The sequence below is a fragment of the Neodiprion pinetum genome, chromosome 6 (assembly GCF_021155775.2).
Source record: "Neodiprion pinetum isolate iyNeoPine1 chromosome 6, iyNeoPine1.2, whole genome shotgun sequence".
Classification (NCBI taxonomy): Eukaryota; Metazoa; Arthropoda; class Insecta; order Hymenoptera; family Diprionidae; genus Neodiprion; species Neodiprion pinetum.
In genome coordinates, this window is record NC_060237.1 from 9,110,160 (window position 1) to 9,133,482 (window position 23,323).

The 23,323-nt window shown below is 39.4% G+C and overlaps 1 protein-coding gene and 1 long non-coding RNA gene across 2 annotated transcripts in view; one reads left to right on the forward strand and one right to left on the reverse strand.

Moving 5' to 3' along the window:
- The window catches only part of LOC124221211 (LIM domain only protein 3), a 106,604-nt gene extending 103,657 nt beyond the window's left edge, over nucleotides 1-2,947 (reverse strand). The window contains exon 1 of the mRNA XM_046630975.2: nucleotides 2,484-2,947. The gene's annotated coding sequence lies outside the window, so the exon portion shown is untranslated. The remainder of the gene's footprint in view (nucleotides 1-2,483) is intronic.
- Nucleotides 1-22,206, forward strand: part of LOC124221215 (uncharacterized) — a 61,779-nt gene extending 39,573 nt beyond the window's left edge. Inside the window, exons 2-3 of the long non-coding RNA XR_006883767.2 lie at nucleotides 20,784-21,065; nucleotides 21,959-22,206. This is a non-coding gene — a long non-coding RNA (uncharacterized lncRNA). The remainder of the gene's footprint in view (nucleotides 1-20,783; nucleotides 21,066-21,958) is intronic.
- The last annotated feature ends 1,117 nt before the right edge of the window (nucleotides 22,207-23,323 follow it).

A 23,323-nucleotide genomic window follows, 5' to 3' on the forward strand; every position in this document is an offset into this window, starting at 1 on the left:
AGCGATGAAAATTATGCGCCGCGTTCATTCTCGCTTCGAGTGACACGTAACGGCCGCTTGTCACGAACGTATGACCCAAGTGGCTGCATGTTAAACGAAATAATCCGATGAACTAGAAACAAACACTCTATTTGCATATCGAATTTTTACATGGTTTTAAGATTCAATGAAAATGGCTGTGATAGTTCGGCAGGAAGATTTTTCAAAAAATATGGTAAGAATGAAATTCAATCAGGATTATTAAAAAATTGATGTCATTCAGAGAAAGGACGAAAACGATATCTTTGAAAAATTGTATCGTAACAGCTGCTTATATCTATGTTTAAAAAAATTGGATATCAACGTGAAATTCTCAAGACTTGTGATAAACCAACGTATAGAATTTTGATTCGCCATTTTCAAAACTGAGCGTAATAAGTGAAATTCCAGTTGTAGCGTACCGTTCCTTTCTTGTTCAAGATAACGAATCTGCAAAAATGTAGAATTGCACTTACCACGAATTTTTCAAAATTCCTCCAAAATCCCGGTGAAGTCAATTTTCCAATAAAAATTACGACTTCCATTATACTTAATTGAAAGAGATATGAAATTTATCCGCTAGAATAATTATGTCACAAATTTTCACACAAACTTGATCGATAAAATCTCTGCGAGACAGCTGCTCGATATTTTATATTTTCAAATGTAAACACTAGTAATCGGTCAAGAATTCTCCACGTAGCTGCTGACGAACTCTCTCATTTCTCGGTGTCTAAGAAAAGAAAAAAAGAAAAAAAAAGGCCAAACACGTCGATCGAGCCCTTGGCAAAATCGCAAAATCGTGTCCCTTGAAAATCTTCAGAAAAAAAAGAAACAAAGTGGAATATAGTAATAATGAAAAGAAAATAAAAATAACAAGACTCGAGTCAAGGAATTCAGGGACGTGACGCCGCATCGATAGGGGTGGAGGGTACCGCCGGTCATAGGTGTAACATATTTATGTTGTGAACCGACCGAGTGCGGGCAATAAATAGCGGTCCCGCTGCCCCGGGGGTTGAAGGTGGGCCGAACGATTACTGCACTCACCCCCCCGTTCGTTCGCTCGCTCCGCGCTTCGTGTTGGCACCGGCCAAGGTAGACAGGTGCCTATGGAGTCGGTCAGGGAACGCAGACCGCATTTCGGACGCGTAACCAACGCGTGAAAATTTCAGAGCGATGCATAGCGGAGAATGTTTGCCCTAACGGCGAAATTCGAATTTCCCGCATGTCGTCGGTATCTTTGATGATTTTGGGAATCAAGCCTGCGGAGAAATGCGAAAGTCAGGAAATCAAGTCAAACAAAAAAAAAAAAAACCAGCCATATGGATATTTTTTTCCTTCGAATTATGCGTAGCGAAAGATGTTTTTCATTTCTTCGAATCAATGATGCGCAAAGAAGTTTTCGAGGCTAAAATTTCAGAGGTGCTGCAATTCGATTGGTAAATGAAAAGAAAAATTCTTCATTTTTATCCTTGATGTATTATTCACAGATTTCGATGCGTCAAATTTTTGGGTACGGTCCGTAAATCATGGAAGAATTTGACTGAAGAAGTAAAAAATGAATGATAAAAATTTTATTTGGAATTATTTCTACTGAGTTGTTTATGTTTTACCGAGCGAAAGAAAAAAATCAGAATTGTTTACAACAGCGACTTGCAAATTATTTGGATAATTAGGGAGAACGGCACCTTATTAATAATCTATTAAAAATTCATCGTCTAATGTAGATTATTTACATTGAACCGAATGTCTCATTCTAATCGGATGTAGTGTAAAATATTGAGTGAAAGTTATCTTATTGAAGTGAATACACGTATTTTAATAATCGAGTTGTTACATTCAAAACGAGTTTGCAATTATTTAATATAATTTGAAAATTTAAAAGATGGTGAAAAATTGACAATGGTCCGGACCCTTCACAGCTCGATTCAACTATCGAAGAATAAAATCGAATTGACGCGTCTCGTGCGTGCTTCGAGGTGTATAAAAGCTCGACCCCTTGAAGGTACGGAGGGGATGTGACGTGAAACGAGGGAGGGTAAATTGTGAGGATAGGGGGTGGGTGAGCTTTGCAAGATAAAAGAAAGACCAACTGTTGAATATCGGCCAACTCCGAGTCGAGGGGATCGCAAGCTGGAAAACTCGAGGTCTCCTCGATCCGCTGATTCAAAGTCAAAGTTCGCCAATCAGCGGAAAAGTAACCACACGAAAGGGCGAACAAACGAATCAGATATATTATCTCTCCTGAGTTCGCAAACACAACCGAGAAATTTTTTCCTCGTTACGGGGCACATGTTCGAAACATTGGAAAAAAAAAAAATCAAAATAAAAAGTAAATAAAAACCGATTGAATCGAATGGGATAATTTTATGCGAAGATCTGAAATTTTTTCGGTCACGAAAGTCTGGCGTAAAAATCTGTGTATAACTGTGTGTAAACATAAATTCTGCACAACGAGTACTCACTAAGCGTTGATTAGATTTCTCGTTCGAGCGTATCTTCTGGACTTTCGATCTTCACGATGAGCTTTTCGGTATTTTCAACTTATTGACAAATTTATTTTCCACTCAAAAATCAACGTTCGAGTATCGGTTCGATTGCGCGTAAATATTGTTACAAATATTTTACATACATTCACCGATGCAAAAGCACCGATATTTTTCAATATAAAGGGTATTTAATATCGTTTCGTATATCATTCGGACTATTCCCTGACGATTCGTCAACGCGGTAAAACCATTGAGCAAACACCATAACAATGTACATAAAGCTGAGCGGCAATATTTTTCTGCCCGATTTTCGATAGGATATCTCTTGGGCGGTTCTCGTGTTTTTCAATATTTAAAAAAACCGTCCATCGAAAGCTCGCGATTTCGTCGAGAGAGCGAGGCTCCGGTTCACACGTGCGTCTCGGGCGCGCCGCACGTGGTGTTTGCCGAGTGGTTTCGTCCCGGCGAGCTGAGAGACCGAGCTTTAAAGCTCCCGTACGACGATTGGACGATGGGTGGGACCTGCGCACGCCTGTGGGCGTCGACGGAGCTTTCGGGGCGGAATAAACCCCCCGAGGTGATAGGGCGCCCCGTGGAATGGGCACGTCTTAGAGGGGAGGGAGGGACGCCGCGCGAGAGCTTTAAGGGGCGAGGGAGTATCCCGCGAGCTTTTTTGCTTTAGCAAAATCGGCTCTCTTCTCTACCCCTTCCTCCTTATTTCACCGCGCTTTCTACTTTCGTTTCTTATACGTTTTTTTAACGCCGATGAAAAGTTTTACACTTATTTATTGTACGTCTGCGCTGCTGGGAATTGGGGATTTCTTAAACGCACGGGTGAATCTTTACAACACCGTTCCCTTGTAATTCCCGGGGCTTTCGATTTTCCAGAGTTCACTTTGTTTTGAACATTATAAATTCACAAAGAAACCTGCAGGCCTGCGCGGCAATCGATCCGTTAATCCTTTGAAATGACATATCTTGTGTTGAATATACTTGTAATCTCGTTATTATTCCATTTCGAATCCTCACCTCAGTTCTACAGTTTTGAATCCCGGTGTAAACAAATATTTATGCCAAAATAGCGACGACTGTCATTGCTGAAAAATGAAGGGGAAAAACGATCTCGTCAGCTTATTTTATTGTCACGTATGAATCTATCGACTCGTGCACAGATTTTAGAACCAGAGCACAAGCTTATCCAGGCGATAGTTTCATTGTCAAGGAAACGGAGAAGGTGAAAAACCTTTTGCACACGCCTGTAACGCGATCCAATGATTTTTCACCTCCTCTGTTTCCTCGATGATACCATCGCCTGGACACACTTGTGAGCGCCGTTGAATTGTCGACGAATTTCCCAACGGGTCGAGTGAGTTTCGGCAAGTTGGAATGATTGCGACTGCAACGGGCTGCCACGCCGTGGCGCAACATCAATCAACGTCATTAACCTGAAATATCCAGCAAGCGTGTGCATGTATCCTAAATATTCAATCAGTTTGACAAACAATTCGACGGAGGTTTGAAATTAATCACCGTCACCGCTGTAGCAGATTTGGTGCAGAATCAAACTTTGATCAGAAACTGACGATAAATAAACCAATTCTAGTAAAATAGTCAAGGCATCGAACTGCAGCGTCATTTCACCCCGCATCGCAGGTTCGACTACGCGGATAGTTTCGAGCCCTCGGACTGTTCGGTAATTGACAAGTCTGGTAGGACAACTGGTCAGCCAGCTCGCTTAACACCCTTAGCGGCCACACGGGGTAATTGGAGGTCTAAGATCTTTGAATTTGTTACAAGTAACGACATCTGCCGGTAGTAGACAAGTGTGATGAAAATCATTAGAAATGTCGAAGAACTCTTCAATAAACATGAAACAATCGGTTAGAAGTCTTAATACACCCACATGTCTTGTACAATTAGGTTTTTCAGCGTGGGGTAACGAGTTAAGGGTTGAACCCTGATTGGCAGTTGCGTGTTTCTGTTTCCTTCGGTCATTCGCACCTTCGAATTATACACGTCATACCGCGGTAAATTAACTCCGATTACCGCTGCAGGCGCGCTGAGATCATCTAATTTGGGATATTGCTGCAAAGCTTCGATGCACTCAATCGTCGTGTTAAAATGGAGCAGAAAAATTAGGCTCGTTTCATTGTTTTCAGGGTGACTCGTCGCACGAATCAATTGCGCATGAATAACGTGATAGTTATTACAGAAAATAAACTACACGAGTTATGGTATTTTACGATACATTCGTACCACATGTGGTTACTTAAGCTGTCTTTTGGTGTTAAAACATTCAAGTCTCAATTCTCGCAATAAAATTTCACTCAGGAAATACAAATTCAGCGTTGTTTGAGAAAAGTTCTGTGTTTTTTTTTTTTTTTTTTTAATACACAAATTTCATACGATCAGCTGAAATTCTCTTAGCACTTCACTTGCCACGACGAATTACGTGAATTGAGAAGAGACGCGTGTAGGAAGCTGAGCAATGCAAACTGTGGTGTGATTCTCCCCCGTCGTAAGTTTTGACAGTCGAAATTCAGAATCCGCGCACATTTCGCACCGTATAGGGAACGAAGATGTAAAAGGGGCAATAGCAGCGAACCGAGTGAATTATCTATAGAGTCTAGACCACGGCTGATCTGTGATTCTGTGCCTGATTAGCTATTCGGTGAAATGCAATTATACCGAGAAAGTGAAACCCTGTATCCGTGCGAAATGCGAATCGACGTGACGTTCGCTGACAAATCGTCGATGGTGGGTATTTTCTTGATTCCGAAATTATCTTGCTGCTAATCATTTATTTATTCATCCATTCCCCTTGTCTGTATTTGCAATTATACTTACAACGTAATATAATTTACAAGATTTAATGTTCCTTCGTACCGAAGATAAATCGATACGAAATGTTTATCGAGACATCGAATTTCGTTGAGAAAACTATTTCTTAATCTATATTCTCGTACGAAAATTTTTCACAAAGAAATTTAACCAAGTTTCCAAATTTTTAACGAATATTCGACGAATCGTTAATAAAGCTTTACTCAATTCAATTCCAAGGAATGAAACGAAGGGTCGTTCACATTTTGTAGACACGAAACTTATACGCCAAACGATTGTCCTTCTACCCGACGTACGAGAAGGTCCGAAATTGTAACCGGAAGGTCGAAAGTGTATCCGTAACAGGAAGTTTATAGGGGTTTTAGATCCACACACACGCATACGCATACATGAGGTATGGAGCTATCAATTGCGGCTAATCCTTGGGCCCGAGGAGCGGGAAATTAAATGTCCTTAATGTGCGTTTGAGTATCGATCAACTACCGGTGGTAGCAGGCAATATATAACCGGCTCAATATCAATCCGTCAATCAAAGTTGTCAAAACTTTACTGAAAATTAGAAGGATCATGTATTGTCGGTGACATGGAACGACTCGGGTTTACAACCGGCGGTCGAACGGGGCCAATTATTTTACAGCCGGGGATTTCGGTGGACAGGACATGTATATTAGATACCCAATTCCACACCGTAATCCCACCATAAATATCTTTGAATTATATTTTACAGAGCGGCGGACATTGCGATCCATTTGTTTCGGGATGGGCATTATACACCCGACGGTTAATCGCTCAATTAAATTGGATTATCAAAAATAGTACCCGGCTCCACGTTACGTGTACCTATAGATAGGCATTCGCGTTAAATCCAACCGGATGCTCCGCAGGCGTCAGTCTCGTTTCGAAACGCGTGATTCTCTTCTCTCTTATCGGCCCCAGGAGGGACAATTTTACAAAGGTACGAAGAAGAACACTGGCAGAAGCAACGGTCTATTTAAACAATTGGTTTCAAATGGAAGGATAGACAAAAGTCTCGAAAATTAAAACCACAGGAATTGTGATTATAGTGAACATAATATCGTCTCGGTAACTGTCACTTTATTTGCTTCCACTACAAGATCAAAAAAAAAAAAACAATTACCGTCACTAATATTCATACACGTATAATTTTGTTGCCAAATTTTTTCTCAGTTTACACATTATCCAGTCTCCGTAATAATATTGATCCTTCAGCTAATGGCTGGTCACGGCGAAGCAGCAAGACTGGTTATTAGAATCAATCTTGACCAAGTGTTACCAGTGGCTAAATATAGGTAAATTAATAACCTTATTTGTATACATCCCCTATCTCCGTGGTCAGTGGTTCTCAAACGCTCAATCAAAAAATGCACACGGTGATCCGCTTAACCGTGAAGCTCGTACTACAAAATACCGCAGTTGTCGACATGGTTTTTAAACGCATGTACGTATGTACGTATGACATATGTATTAGGTTCTGCACTAACCATTCAATCGCAAATAAAAGCCAGAAAAACCTTGCTAAAAGATAACAGATATTTTACACATTTTTTTTTGGTGATATTGGATTTGGACGATTGGATGCTAAACTTCGAGCATCGTTCCTTTATGCTCGAGAAGGCCAATGCCGTCCGTTCCGGTGTAAACCGGAACACCCGGTATCTGGTCCAAAAGGGTAGTTTCAAACGGGGCGGGAGGGTGATTTTCATTCCGAAGCTTGTGCTGTCCGATACGGCTCGCGGTGTCCACTCGGAGCTGTTCCGTGTTCGTGGCTAGTGCCCGGCCAGATGTCGCCACGGCCGTGACGTCACTGGTTAACTGCCCCCGACGACGGGGATGATTCTGATTAATTACCGATAGTTACACAAGCTGACGCCAGCCGGTGTATGGAAGGTTGCAGACTACAGCCTACGCGTCACGTTATTGAACATTTTGCATTTCGACTTTTTTACAATATCGCCGAACGCCTGCGGTGCCTCAAATTTCTATACAGAGGGTGGAAGTTCCTAGGGTGAAAAACGAAATCGCAACATGATTTCGGGGATTTTACGGGACTTCAAAATGTTTTTCACCTCTGACGGAGCGAATTTTTATCACGTTTTTTCCCCCTCTGCTTCGATTTGGGAAAAACCATCGAGATAAAGCGGTGATATTTTGTGCTTGGAATTTTGAAAATCATGTCGCAAGCTTCGATGTATTTTTCAGGGTGCGCAATTTTTAGTCTACTGGACTAAAGTTCCAATCCACTGAACCGGTGCATGTTATTCTTATCATCAACGAAATGATCACATCTTTACAGCTAGAAAACATAAAAATTATCCCTTCACTCAAAACCTAGAAAGAATCAGGGAGTTCATTCATCCGTGATACTTTGGAAGAGTAAAAAAAAAAAAAAGAAGTATTGTTTGTCCGTGATATAGCATATGTGGGGAGATGAAACTACCGAGTTGTAACTACGTCAATATTGATCAATTACAAAACATGAGCTTGCATTAAATAATTACGGTAAATACAACCCTCCGACCAGCACGATGAGTGACTAGCAGTTGCAGGGATCCCCGGTGTTCGATCATATGTCAATACTCACTGGCGTTGGACGCAATTATCCTTTTTAGTACTTCTCGAAACTTGACGTAATCTTTTTGAATTTGCTATTAGGCTTGGAATGCGTTGACGAAAAGCAAAAAAGTTAACACCTGAAATGATTCGATCAAAAACAGTGAAACAAACCTAAACGCATGTTTTGTCAATAAATAATTAGGCGCACGAAAAGCTTGAATATGGAATTTTTAAGATTGAGGTTCAGAAATTGACAAAAAAGGCTTGGAGCTAATTTTGGAATTAATTCAAATGAATAATACATATTTGACATAAGGCCATTATCATTATTTAGTTAACGTCAGCGATTTTGCTTTCGAATTTCTTCAAAGTTACATGGAAGGACTCGTTTCTGATTAAATTGCATTCACGATGTAAGCGAGAAGTTCAATTCAATACGACAAACTTTTCGCATGATTCCAAGGGCGATTTTAAATATCAACTTGCCACTTCCCATCTGTATTTAGTGTAAAAAAAAAGTCATTAAAATTACCCCGATCGTATATTTTTTGCTCACCGATATCTCAAAAACAACCTATCAAAAGATATTCACAATTTTTGTCTCAATCGCTTCGGTTTTTCCAGACTTAAAATCGATTGTATTTAAGGTGTAATCGGCTGTGGTATCTCTGAGTTTCTCACGAGAGGGACACGCAATAAATCAAAGTTATCCCTCGGCGAGATGCTCGTGTCGGAAAATCGTTCGACGCAGGTACAGCAATTACGAAAAAATCACAGATGTGCATAATTTCTTTCCCGGATCCGTTACTGCTCGCGATTCCAATCGGGAATTCAAAATCCCCGTGCAGGGTGCAGGGTGAATACGGGGCTGGTCAAAGCACCCTTAGAAAGAGTCGGAGGCAACGATTTCCTGGCATTACCGGGCTCTCTCTAATTACCATGATTTTAATTTAGCCGGTTCGTTTCCGCCAGCGAGTCGAAGCCTCCGGCGAACAGCGCAGCTGAACACACGAAGCCCCCGATGCCCCGTTTTCTTTCCCTCTGCATCCCCTGCGCGATGCGATTCGGTGCAGAGCGGAGCTTGCACGCCGGCCGCCGTGATTGCTTCTAATTAATATCAATCAATGATATTTGCATCGGATTACTACCTGGCAGCCCCACGATATTCCTCCTGTGTACCGATCCTCCTCGAATCCTTCCTCCCACTCTTCTACACGCGCTGCCGAGAGGCCGACAGCATTCATCCGGAATCCGAGGGCCACTCGAAACGGCTCGCAGCGAAATTGCCCGAGATAATCGGTGCCCTCTGACCGACTATCCCCGCTCTCACCCTCGACCCCTTGACGCTCGGATCCGGACGAGCTTTGGATCGTCAGTCGGGATTGTTGATTTTTTAAATTAAATTCTGGAACTTTGTGCGGATCAAGTAACTAACCGGTTTCTTGTTTCGATTTCGTCATCTTTAGGTAATTACGGTGTGTAGGGAAAACCGGGGTAGGCGAGGCAGTTGAGAAGGTTCGTTTGCTAGATATCGGTACTTTTCGTTCACTTTATCACAAGTCAATTATGCACATTGAGCATTTATCAAATAGTTGTATTCGTGAGCTAGGAAGATCTCTGATTAAAAACACAAAATTGACAAACAATGAAGTTGTAAACTAAGGCGTAAAATGTCGATACTTCGTCTCGGACGATTCAAAATTGTCTGCTTATAATCGATGGAAATATTTTCACTTTTTTTCTCAACCGCTAAAGATAAAACTTGTCTTTTTTCTCAAATATTTTCTATTTCAACCTTCTTTCAAACAAAATTCAACTCTGATCACTGTTACGATGAAATATGATATATATATATAAATTGTCAAAAGCTTACAAACTTGTATTTCTGAACCTTGTATTTTGAAACGAATTGAGAAAATTCTATACGCATTTAGAATATTATTAATTTCCGTGATTGACCCTTTGAGTCATGGTGGTAAGTATTCTTGTCTCCTATTTTATATATGTTTTTTGTATATGTAGAGAATTTTTCGACGTGTTTAGTTTCGGTTTTTTCCTATTTCTGATACTATACTGATAGGTTTTAAATATTCGAGAGTAATTATTGCGATATAATGTAAATTATTATTGTTAAAAACAAAATTTATCGAAAAAATTTGTGAAAATCGAAGGAATAATTCATTTCCGAGAAAATTCTACACACGTTTTACATAAATTATATAAGTCTTTGGGGTCACCGATTGCGAATATGAAGTCGGATTTAAAAAATTCAAAATGGCGGATCCAGTTTGGCGGACGAAAATTTCAATTACCATCGAATTCGGAGAAAAATCTCTGACCAGGGGTTTTTGAGGTCGCTGATTACGAATCGACAATCAAGTTTTGAAAATTCAGTACGGCGAATCGAATCAACGACCCCGAAAACTCCCGCGTAGAGTTTTTTAATATTACACAATCAAATTTGAAATTTTCCTCGACCGTGTTGGATTCATCATCTTGAATTTTTGCGATTTCTTTGCAGATTCGTAATCAGTGACCGCAAAAACCAAACGAAATGAAGTTTGAATCGCGTTCTAGGATTAAAAATATTTTGCACATTCAATTGTTTTTCATTATTTCTTATTCTTCAAACATTTTTTCAAGATTCTTTAAAGTTTCGAACGACGTTTCGCTATCGCAAGATGTGAAAGAAGAAGCGTTAGGCGGTAGGCTCGCCCGAGCGATACTTGACATATCCCGGTGTTTTAATACGAGGGAACCGATCCCTCGGGAGTTTCGTTCCCTGTTTCGTCGATAGCGTATTTTCTCGCCGGCTATATCGATGATGATATTTATTCAAATGTAATATCTTGTCTGGCGAAGATTACCTCTGTCCCGAAAATGTCTCCCACAGGCCTGCAGCGGGTTCGTTTTTGGGGAGGGGGGGGGGGGGGGATAATCCGACTGGGAGTCGCAGAGGCGTATTAAAACTTTCAAATTTGTCAAAATTTCGCTGGTCGCATGCGTGCCTTTATGTCATCCGCGTCTCCTCCTTCAACTTTCATTATTCCTTGCCTCATCCGGTTTTCTCTCGTCGATATAAAAGCCTCGGCTCAAAAAGGGGAAACTCTCCACGTGGGGAGGTGAGAGAGGTCGTAAAACAGATTATAAACACTCCGTAAGACGGCGCGGCTCGAGTCGGGTTGAAGCAATAGATTTCTCCATCCCCCCCCCCCCTCCTCCCCCCCTTTTTTTTTACTCCTTCTTTTCCTTTTCTCCCGCGAAGGACTTCAAAAGTTCTTGGCCACTCAACGCAAGCTGTTTCTAAGGCCCTCGAGCCGCTGCCTTCTTTCCAATTTCTTAAAAAGCCGTGCGACAATTTATGTGAGACGTGTTATAAACTACCCCCGGACCACCTAACCCCCACCACCCTTCCTCGTTTCTCCTCCCAGCGATACGCGATGGTCCAGAAAACTAACACTTCGTCTCTCGAACCGCTGGTTCAAAAGATACTTTGCTTCATTCCTGAGACTCGCTTGTCAGCCAATTCGGTGAAAGCTTATCTATTGAAATCAAGTTTTTTTTTTTTTTTTGGTGGACAAATTACGAGGGTGTTACTACTTATTTATATTTGATAAACCCATCATACGAATCACGTAAAACAATTCAAAATTTCAGTCGTTTGTTTTAATATTCAGTCTTCATTAGGTGTGAAAATTATGTAAAAATAATAATTGTTTCACATAATTTAGTCATATTTTAAGATTGGCCTCTTCAGACAGAATTCGTCATTGATGATAATGTATTGGACAGTAATTAGTTTAGCCTTTATCAGTATAATAACCTGTGAATTTACCATTCGTTGAAATAATTTGCTGTTGCCAATTCCCTTCATTTTTAATTCTCGCCGATTTATTTTCTGGATTTTATACTCGAGCAAGATTGACTTGAATTTCCAACAGTATTCCAGATCATCCAACAGTGTTGCCAAATTTTTTTTTTTCTTCGTCTAATTAATAAAAAATTGAATTTTACTCACAAGCAAAGTTCCTATTTGTGTAAGGAATGCGTTTTTTACTATTAACATTTTATACATCATCTTCGCGATATTAATCACCTTCTGAAATACTTCCAGACTAGAAATTGTACCTAAAAATCAACTCCGTCATCCCTAAGAATCTTAGTGAACAATGGAACGAAGTCAAAGGGACGGGGTGTCGTGGCGATATCAAACCCTCTCAGAATTTCTATGAAATTGATTGAAGGGTTTCGTTGCGCGGTGGCAGTTTTCCCAGCGACCGTCGCGTGGCAGCACTATTCCGTCCAGCACTTGGGATGAATTTGAAGGGGATGCGAGAACGGTGAGAATCAAAATATCGGGGATGTGAGCTGCGCATTGAATTGAGCACCGATTATGCATTGAATGACGACAAACGCAACGATGCGGAAAAATTTTCGGCAAAGGAATTAGTCCGTTTATCTGTTTATTCATTAATTTTTCGACCTTTTTGTCTCGTACGTTTCTTTTTTAAAAACAGCTCTTCGCGTATCGTTTTTCCACTTTTCGATTTCTTCTTGTACGATGTAAGTGGTACATGCGCGCTATCGATCAAATAACTCGCATTAATCAGCAATAAAATCGAAGCACCTGTTCCAATAACTCTTTAGCAATACCTTGAATCAACCGTTACGTTTTCAAGTATGCATTACGGTTTAATACACGGTGAAACAATATTGTGAATTTGCACATAATGAAATGAACTTTTATTCGTTTCCATCAGTTGAGTTGATCCAATTCAATACATTCTCAATTTTCCACTTTGAGGGAAATGGAAGTTGTTTCATTCGCCTAAGAAAAAAAAAAAAAGAAATACCGAAACTTTGAGTTTCTTCTGAACATAGTCAATAATTCTTGTAAATGTTGAATTTCGTTTCTTCAAATTTTTTCATCAAAATGACAAGTTTTGGAAGTTAACTTTACGTATATAAACGTAATGTATGTTTGAGGAAGTTCTTTGAAATTAAGTTGAAGTCTTATTACAGATTGGACATAACGAGTAAAGTTTTATTGTAAATTCTTCGTGAATATGACGAGTAATCGTATTATTACGACGTGACATTAAGAAACAGAAACGAGTATGGCAATTAGTTTCTTTATTTCCCCCTTTCTGCAGGCAATATCCGTGTTCAAGTGATGCATTTGACTTCTCAATGTTTGAAATAAAATTTGTATTTAAAATGAATTACACTTTTTAATACATTCGCAAGCCTCTGACTCGTTGTATTTTGGATCAATTAATCCTTACAGATTGACCCAATTAAGTTAGAACGGCTCCTTTATTCCACCAGCTCGTTCAGTTGCGCTCGAATATAATAATTCTGAATACGAAATACAACAATTTGCGTAAAACATTCAGCACATTAAAATTAATCGAGAACTTAACAGCCAGCGATTCGCCGGTTTTCACGAACGCTTCCCTCCCTCCCCTCCCCCCTCAACGTTTCTCTCATTCCTATACCAATTTCAGGTCGGGTAGTTAGTACCAAGCGAAGAAGGAGTCGTAGTCGATGGGAGGGATAAGGGGGTCTGTACTTCTTCTTTTCCAATTAAAATTCAACGCCTGTGGACGCTCCGTGTAATTGGCCGAGATCTCTTTAAGCAGGAAAATTACCCAGAAGGGGTTGAAGCGGGGGGTGGGTCTAACCGCGGGTTCACAGGGGTCTCATAACGGGGCCAAAAATCCTGCCAATAAATAAATTTAAATACATGAATAGCCAACCCCTTTACTCGGCATCGTGATTACCCCTTCATCCATCTTCCGACTTTTCCAATTCGTTCCAACCAACGGACCGAAGCTTGTACGTATATTACAGGTACATGTTTATAATACGCACGTCGTGCGGTACGTGCAACAACGCCAACACGTGTCGTTGGAATAACTTCTCGAGTCTACGTCTCGCAAAAATACTTTCACACTTAGAGAAGGAGAAAATCGCGAGATATAATCTCACCTGCGACGGATCCACACGTCTTTGTCCAGCAATAGCACCACCCCCCCTTTTCCGTGCATCGCAAAAACGTACAATTAGCTCTGCACGGATCCCAAAGTCCGCATCAGCCCCCTGAGCCGGTGTACTTCGGAGGGCTCAGCACGAGGCTGGGAGAAAGCCTGTCATGGAGTCGGGGGTGGGATCGGCTGAAGTACCCGCTAATTAATACCCCCTAATTGCACCGACCCCGGCGAACAACAAGTCCCAGGGCTCTGCCAGGCGAGGATATTCTACTATCGACCGATTTAACGTTCTACGTTTCTAGATTCCGAGAAGTACGTCGAGTCTTCCGTACCTGTGGGAGATGTTGCATGGGGGAAGGAGGGTAAGGCTTGTGGGGTGTGTGAGCTTGCTCTACGCACTTCCGGTTGTGGCGAACGGATGCTTGCAGCTTTGTGAAGAAGATTCATTATTTTGAAAGCATTGTACCGAGGCACTGATTCTGCTCATTTTATATTCGAAATTCGTAGAGGGATGTGAATCACCTATTGTTAACACAGTCTGAGACGTTACCACGTGAAATTATCATCAAAAGATTTTTATTTTTCAAACCTAGAAGTGTATTATTTATATAAAACTTTGAACAATCGTAATTTATTCTGTACGTAAATCATTTCTTTGTATAAACAGAACTTGAGAAGATAATTTTTTCCAATTAGATATATGTATATATATATACTTTACTGAAGAGGTAGATTATCCGAAAAATCTGAATCCACAATACTTCAATATCAACTCGCTCTTATTAGAATTAATGAACGACAGTTTTGTTTTCTTTATTTATTTTCCACGAGCGAGAGTTTTGGTATCATTTTTAGCGAAGGCGTGAAACTTCCTTCAAAAAAGTGATGTAAGTATGCTAAGTCGTGAAAAGCTTTCGTTGCGGATAAACTCGTGATTGATGAGAAACAGAGCTATCGATCGTTACCTAAAGTAGTCATCATTTCCTCACCAGATATCTTTCGAAAGCCCGAAAAGCTTCGCGATACGATTATTTCAAAAATCTGGTTATACTCTCCCTGAAAAATTGACTAATAAACTTTTTTCTAAACTGTACGCCTTGAGATGCTGTATCCAACCATTATCGTGATCCTATTCAACCCGGACCAAAAAGGCTCTGTCGCGATTAATTCTTCTGAATCGTATATTGAATACTCGGTACGGATGAAAAAGAAAAGCGAGAAAAACGCTCTCGTTGCAAAAACGGGATTTTTGAAGGGGCTGCACGCGTGCAGCACGAAACGTCGCTTCGGCGACGAACGGCTTTGGTAACATATTTCACCGGAGCCCCCTTTCTTCACTGCGTGGCGCACCGTATCATATACCCTTAAATTTACACTGTACGAGGCACCCATATCGATACGAGGTCTAAGTTATGGCGCAATCCAGGCAACGTGTCGCCGCCATGTTCTACAACTTTTCAATGCCAATATATTTCCACGGGCGATTTTATTTCTTTCTTTTTTTTTTTTTCTCTTCGTCCCTTTATTTTCTTATTCCTTCTTTTTGCTTTCATTATTTTTATCCTCTCTTTTTTTATAACCGCGTGCTCACTTTTTTACGAGCTTTTAGAGCGGTACGCCAACTCTCTTGGTCGGTAGAAATTTGATGGATGAATAGACTGGTCTTCAAATTCCGAGTTCTTGAATCGAGATTTCGGAATTCGTTTTTTTTTTTTTTTTTTTTTCTCAGCGGGTCAGGGAAAATAATTAATTTTTTTAATAAATGGCGAAGAAAGATTGTCAGTAAGAATTGAATGCCGGGGAAGAGTGAAAGACAAGGAATGCGAATAGAATAAACAACTCTTGACGAAGTTTTATTAACCATTTTTCCGGGTTTGAGAATTAAAGGAAAATAAGGTTGTGGGGATAAACGGCCCGCTTCATGAACGTAATAACGAAACGTTCACATTCGTCTACGGTTACGAATTCTCGTGTTTGGATGAACGGTCTGCTGTAATTATCGCTTCGCGTATAACGTACAAAACGTATATTCTACATACGCAGGCAGCGATCTGAAATTGTTAGTTCAATAACGTCGAAAAACAATAATTTCATTACCAGTATCCGGCTATAATTACTTCTATTTGTTCCAAGGGATCGATAATTAATTCTGTTCCTATACCCATATCTATGCACGCATAGAGGTAAATTGCCTTTGCGCCATGCATCCATTTGCCCCGAGTTATGACACATATATATATACACATGAATCGTTTAATATATAATATATTTTATATATATAAATGAGTTCCTTATATACTTCAAGTCTCTTCTACTAATTAAGTTTACTCATTTAATAATTGTAACACCAATTTGATCAACGTATGATCCCAAACCGACGTACTTGGAATGTATTTGATTTATAATTTTGAAAAAGTTTTTTTTACAACGGTAGAATTTTTATCAAAAGATTAAAAATTATTATTACGAAACATAAATTGAGTCGAGAGAATCGATTGTGGTAATTAAACCGATTTACGTACAAAATAGAACACAAAAAATAGAAAAATAAAAAATAGAAAACCGAAGTGTTTCAAAGCTGCAACGATTCAAAATATTGAAAATCAGATTCTAACTGGTAAAAATCATACCGGTACGATAAAAAACATTTTCCTTATTGCTGCACGAAATTGGATATAACGGCAAACTTCTGTTGCAGATTTTTTTCATCCTTACATCACAGTTGCGCTCAAAAAACAAAAAAAATCCTTTAAATTTATCCAAGATAAAAAAAAAAAAACTTTATCCGCATATGAACCTGCGTCAAATAATTTACTTGACCGGGAAGATTTTTTTTCCGACGCAACTAAAATTTAATTCTACCTAACAAGCTTGTGTTTGAAGATCGAGTAAATTTTGTAATTTGTCTTTTATACAAATACTTTTTTACTTGACTGCTTTTTTTCAATTAAGGACTCATACGAGCAAAATAGGGGATGAACGTTAAACTCATTTATTGTATAATTGTAACATTCACGCTCGCTATTTCAGCTACATATATATGTACATGTGTGCGTGCGCGCGCGCGCGTGTGTACGTATATATACGGTTTCCGGCAATACGATGAGGGTTGCAGCGGGGGTTATGGGCCGGTTAACGCGTGCGGCTAACCACTTTGGCGTAAAACAGAGGTGTTGGTCTCTAATATATGCCGCTCTGCTCCTGTCTGAGCATATGTTGCCCCGCAACGCGTTATACTAGTTTTCACCCCCCTCCCAACCCTCTCACCGTGTTATTTTCGCCATACTGTCGAAATAATACAGTTTAAACTAGGGCTAGAATTATGGTAAAAGTTACAAGCGCTGTCGTCTATTGCTGTGTTTCGCTTTTTAAAACGGAAGAAAAGAAAGTACATTTTTTTTTTTTTTTTACAATCCTGCAATTTTCATCGCAGTTATGGAGTGATTAATCAACACTTTGATTTTTCAATGAAATTTTGTTTGCGTTGTGATTCATTTTTAGGCTCAGAAAGGAAAATTTAGATCATAATCACAAGTCTGTCAAATCGATTTTTTTGGCTTCGAGCAGATTAAGTGAATTAAATTTAAATTTCGATTTCATTTTTATTTCGAGCTATAGAATAAATAGATGTATACCTTGTGCAAAAAACTGTTCCAAAATCAGTGTTATGGTCAAAATATTGCTGCTTTTTCTCTTCAGATATCGCAACAATGATATCGTAATTTTTGTCTCAAGGTTAATAATTCTTTGTGAATGTTAAAAATCTTCAGTGTTAAATAACCATGCATAGAGAAAATGATGATAAATGTGTTTCAAAAATCTTTGAGTGATCGAACAATTTCGCAGTCGAAAGAGTTAATTATACAGCGTTACAATAACTCCGCAAACTCTTCCACTGTGCACAAAGTGTAAACGGGGTGAGTTTGCCCCAGTTGAAACAAAGCGTTGATATAATAGCAGTGCAGACGTAGCCTAGAGTGCGGTGCTATTGCACCGTGTTGTGCACGTATGGATATTCTGTAAGTAAACTGGGTCACTTTCGTATGAATCATTTTTAATTAAGGGACTTGATCGAAAGACCGGAATTAAAATGCGCCACGTTTATATATTCAGGCGGAAAATAGTATCTCCGTTGCTTCCGCGTTGCTTTCGAACAAAAAAAAAAAAAAAAAAAAATTAAAGCGGCTTGTTAGGAACTTTTTTAGCATTCAGTAAAATAGAACATGATCGATAAAATATTATATAACGTATTCTAACCGAATAAGCAGGCTGTTATTACTACGACTAATTATCTTGATATAATTAGATTCAAATTTTTAAACGAATTAGAATTTTTCCAAGGGGTAGCTTATTCACTGAGGTTATAAAACAGAGCTTCCTTTTCTTTCCTCCCCCTCTCACTTGCTTTCTTCCTCTCTCTCTTTCTCTGTGAACGTAGCAGCTCCCTGTGTATTATTACTAAGACCGAATTGAGGGTATAGCGAGCTTGCACGGGTATATCCTATTGTGTAAAGTCGCGTGCGCGGCGCAAGTTAATTAAGAGCGTCTAATGAAGCAGCCGCACCGCCGCAAACGACGCGGCGCCCGAGCCAAGAACACTGGCGTCTCAATCAATATATTAAAAATTACGGTTAGCGGCGATATTCGCTTAGCCGTAGACCGTAGAATATTCCCACCCATAGTCGAACTCGCGACAATTGCAAAGTCCAAGTTTTTACCATCAACGAATACGTTGGATTCAATTCCCAAACAACTATCGGGTACAATTTCACTTCTGTAATTTAATACCACAATCCAGAGCTGCATGGCAAGTAACTGGAATATCGTTACTTCGCTGTAAACTTATTAAAATTTCAGGAAGAAAAAAGTTGTACAGAAATGAAATGAAATATGTCAACTATTACAAAATTTCTGGTATTAAATGTTACGAATTAGAGATGAATAAATTCTGTTGAATCTTGAATTTTTTTACGAATATTATGATAAGAAATACGATAAGGAATACAGAGAAATATATTACGTATGATTTACAAATTTTTTCTGAATTGTAGTTTAGAATTTCAAGAGTGGAGAGATAGCGAAAAGAGATAAAATTTTGAATACCGTTTTATTTTTTGGATTCTTGGTAACCGGCAGATAAATCCGGACAAGCGCCGTGTATTTTCGCATCCCCACGCCACTGTGCCACAATGTTGTAAATTTATGCAGTGGTTTAACAACGTTTTCATCAGATAAGTAATCTCTCTCTTCCTCGGCTTTATTATTTTTACCATGTTCATATACTTTTCTCTTATATAAAGTAAGTCCGTTGCTCGTAGTATCAACCCGTCCCAGGTCCGAAACTTCAACCCTTTGAAGTTGCGAAACTAGCGTCGAAAGAAGTGAGACAAAACAAATGCAAAAAACATAAGTAAATAAATTTAAAAAAATAAAGTGACGGAGGAGAATGTGGGAAATACTGATAATTAAGACGGAGGAAAAGAGTAGCGGGAAATATTTCAAAATAGAAGATAAAATAAAAAGAGTACGAAGAATGAAGAAAAAAGAAGGCGATTTTATTTGACATCATTTTTATTTTAATTACGCCCCGCTCGAGACACAGAATCAGAACGGAGTTTTACAAACTGGAAAGATTAACTTTTATTGCGTTAATTAATTTTTAACCGTCCCTCTCCTTCCCCCTCCCCACCCTCCCTCTCTCTCTCTCTCTCTTTTCACCTCCACCTCCCTTGCCATCTTCTCCGCCCCTGCGGACTGATTGTATTATTCCGAGTTATTGATGTAGGGAAGGGACGAATGTCGCGGAGTCTTTTGTCTCGGTTCTTTTCTCCACCGAAATTTTATTAACTTGACTTTTCATTTTTCTCAAGCCGTCCTGGAAGTTTTTTCTCTCCATAAGATTTTCATGGGGGATTAACTCAGCTCGTTGGTTTTTTGAAACTTTAATTTCTCCTCCACACGCAATGAAATGCAACATCTGACGACTATTTTTCAGGAATAATGTGTTTTCGCGAATTTCGCGCAGCGATTTTTGCCAGTTTATAGATACACGCAGCGTCATGGCGACGAAAAAGTTCTTTGCCGCAGCGTCGCGTCTGCTGCACGTCCGGACTTTAGCACGTTCCTCCATCTGTCTGGATAGGATTACGTTTTGTTACATTTTTATTGACCAAAGTGGGTGGTTAACTCTATAAACTATGATATTTTACGTTCTATTTTAGTGTCTTGCTATAACCAGAACTACTGTGTCTAGATTCTAGCAAACCGCGGTTTTATTCCCCGAATTGAACGAAATTCACAAAACTTATACGACTTGCGGGAGAAAACAATACCTTTTATGGTATTATGCTGCTATTGATACTGTTCGATAGTTTTGCCCTCGTATTATACGTACGTATGTAGATATCTCGCACTGAACTTACTGACCGATTCGAGCGATACGACGATAACTTTGATTTTATGTACCCTAGATTTTATTTGTAAGTAACCAATTTGTACGGTGTTTGAGCAATTGGAACGATGACAAATATGACATGAAAAAAGAGTTTTTCTATTTTTTTTTTTGCTTTTTTGTTAGTATCGTAATCAAATACTGCTTGTTTCGTATAATCAAGCTACATATTAGCAATTCATACACCGTGATATTAAAACTCATGACTAATCGCAGTAATAACTGCACCGATGTAAAACTATACGGTTGAAATTGGTTACATAAAACGGTAAAAATTAGAGAAAACGTTTGAAAAATCAGACAACGCGTGATCTTCGCAACGAACCGTACCGAGATTTCATTGCTGTCAGTGAATTATAATATTCCAGTGAATTATAAGTCTTGATTAACATTTACATGAGATTGTTTCATGTGTAGGAGCCATTATTCCGAGAAGGAAGTTGCTGACCCTCTACAAGCCGACCTCAGCCGGGAAATAAGAGTCGGTTCGCTATGACTCGACGATTTTATGAACTGATTAAAACCAGTGCACTTGGCGTTCTCAATTTACACCCTCCGCAGACTTGTTAGATTTTTACGCGGCGGTTAATTTCTTTCGTCGAAGTTACGCTGTAGCGAGAGAACCAAAAAGGGTGAATGCGTTTTGCGACAATAAGTGGAAAAAGAAATTTGGTTCGACCGACAGGAACAAAATACGAGGTGAGTTAAGGGACAGCAGAAACTGAACCGGCAATAGCGATTTTTAACATTGATTGGAGCACTCTGGCTTCACGTGCTGCGGATAAAGGGTTTTGTTTCCGCATTGGACCGGCTCGGATTGGAGAAATGAGGCATGAAATCGACGAAAGTAATTCGCGCAATATAATCAACGGTTGAGCTAAGCCAAACTCGGTTAAACAAGAGATCTTTCGGGGGATGCCGGGCCTCGGGGTGGAAGGAGACAGTGTCGGGTAGGCCTAAGCAAAGCAAAATCGAGTAAATAGTCTGAATGCCGGGCCTACTAATTAGTTATATAAAGGCACTCACCCCGCTTATCCCCCTTTCTTGAATCCCTTCGAAAGCTTATACTGTTAATTAACATACCAAGCCAAGGGTGCCGCGGGTACCGAGTGTCGTCAACGCAGCTTCGAGTCCCTGAAACGAGAGAAAGGCGCCTAAATCATTCACCCTGATTTAAAAAATATACGTCTGATTAATGCGATTCTTGCAATACTTCGTCGAGCCTTGCTGCGTCGACTTGACGGTGTTTTTTTATTATCGACGGTTTTTTCTTACGGTTTACGCATCGTGAAATAACGCATATATAGCGATAGATTTTATGATTATGCATGTTTGTAATTCATTCTTTCGCTTTACACGAAGCTATAGCATTTTTATTAATCCATACAGATATTAACTTTTCACAAGAAAGATAATACTTGCCGGCAATGCAATGGTTCGTCGATGCATTAGAATTTCGATTTGATCGATACATTAACGCGGTTCAGAAGGTACAGATAGGACAAAAACAAGTTGAAGATATATTGATTTCTGTTTCTACATTTATATATAGCTTTTTTTAATGAAACAAAATTTTTATTTACATGATACAGGATGGATGTTTGTCATCACGACGGGCTGTTATCCATGACCGTATCGACACCCAGCCGTCATGTTATTACGGCCTACTTTGGATCAGCCAAACGTCGACTACGCGCGCATATGAAGGATAGAAGAAAATGAGTCGAACCTGTATTGAAAAGTTGATTGAAGTAAAATGTGTATGATTATATAATTGATTTATTGTAAAAGATATGGAAAGTGCAATAAAAAGATATGGAGGAAAAATTGTTTGTTAGAAAAAAAAAGATCAGAGAGGAATCTAGATGTTGGCTGACGATGAATGAAAGATGATTTGAGAGCGGGCGAGAGAGAGATATGGAAGAAAGGTTCCAAGGGACTGGCTAGTTGCAGTTTGCCAGTAGAAAGAGCATTTCGATAATGTAGTATGGGAACCAAGGCAGCGAGGCGATGATCAGAGAACGATGCAGGGTTCAAGGTAAATGTAAAAGTATGGGAAAAGGATCTGGGATCTAGAGGAGCTTATAGATAATACGAAAATTTGATTAGTGCTAATCGAGAAAACTTGCATACCGTTATGCAGGATGAATTATTTCACAGGTACGAACTTGGAACGAAATTATTGGATATCCAATAAATATTTTACAAAGAATATTCACCCTGTAACGGAAAATGTAGGCGTTTAAATAATTGGCGTGAAAAAAAATTAACACTGGATTATTCGAAAAGAATGGATATTTTTATCCAGGTTGTTATAATGATTGATGTCTTATTGATCGACGTTAATCTTTCATTACTTGTACGATTTGATTTGGATATTTAAATTCACGTCGCTTCGATTTTATCGTTAGAAGTCGTTTTCCTCGAGACTTTGGCACCGGTTTTTCGTAATCTACTGTTGATGCAAGCATATTGCAGTGGTATTTGGAATAAAGTAATTGCGAACATAAATTTCGATACTTATGGTATAAATTTGTTGGTCAGAGTATGTCGTATTTGTTGTTCGCAGCGCATTCAGACTGCGCCCAATCGACTTGTCGCGAAAAATCACGTCGATAAGGCGTAATCAATAATCTATATCAGCTCTTCTCAAATTTTTCAAAATTATGATTGCAAAAGCAAACGCGTTAGTCTTATTTTCTGGAGTGAAAAGTTCTCCGTTGCAGAATAAAATTTGTGACACCTTTCCCAGAGTAAGCGGACCCCCGAGAAACGCAGAGAAAAGATCAAAAACAGCGTAGGAATAACAACAGAGAAATCAGATAGCGAAACTTTTGTTCTCTGGCTCTAATTTAGGATACGTTGATTGCAGCGTATTCGGACTGCTCACTGTTATTCGCTCACGAAAAGGTACGTCGGTATAATGCATAAAATAATTAACTTTGGCTCTGTCCGAA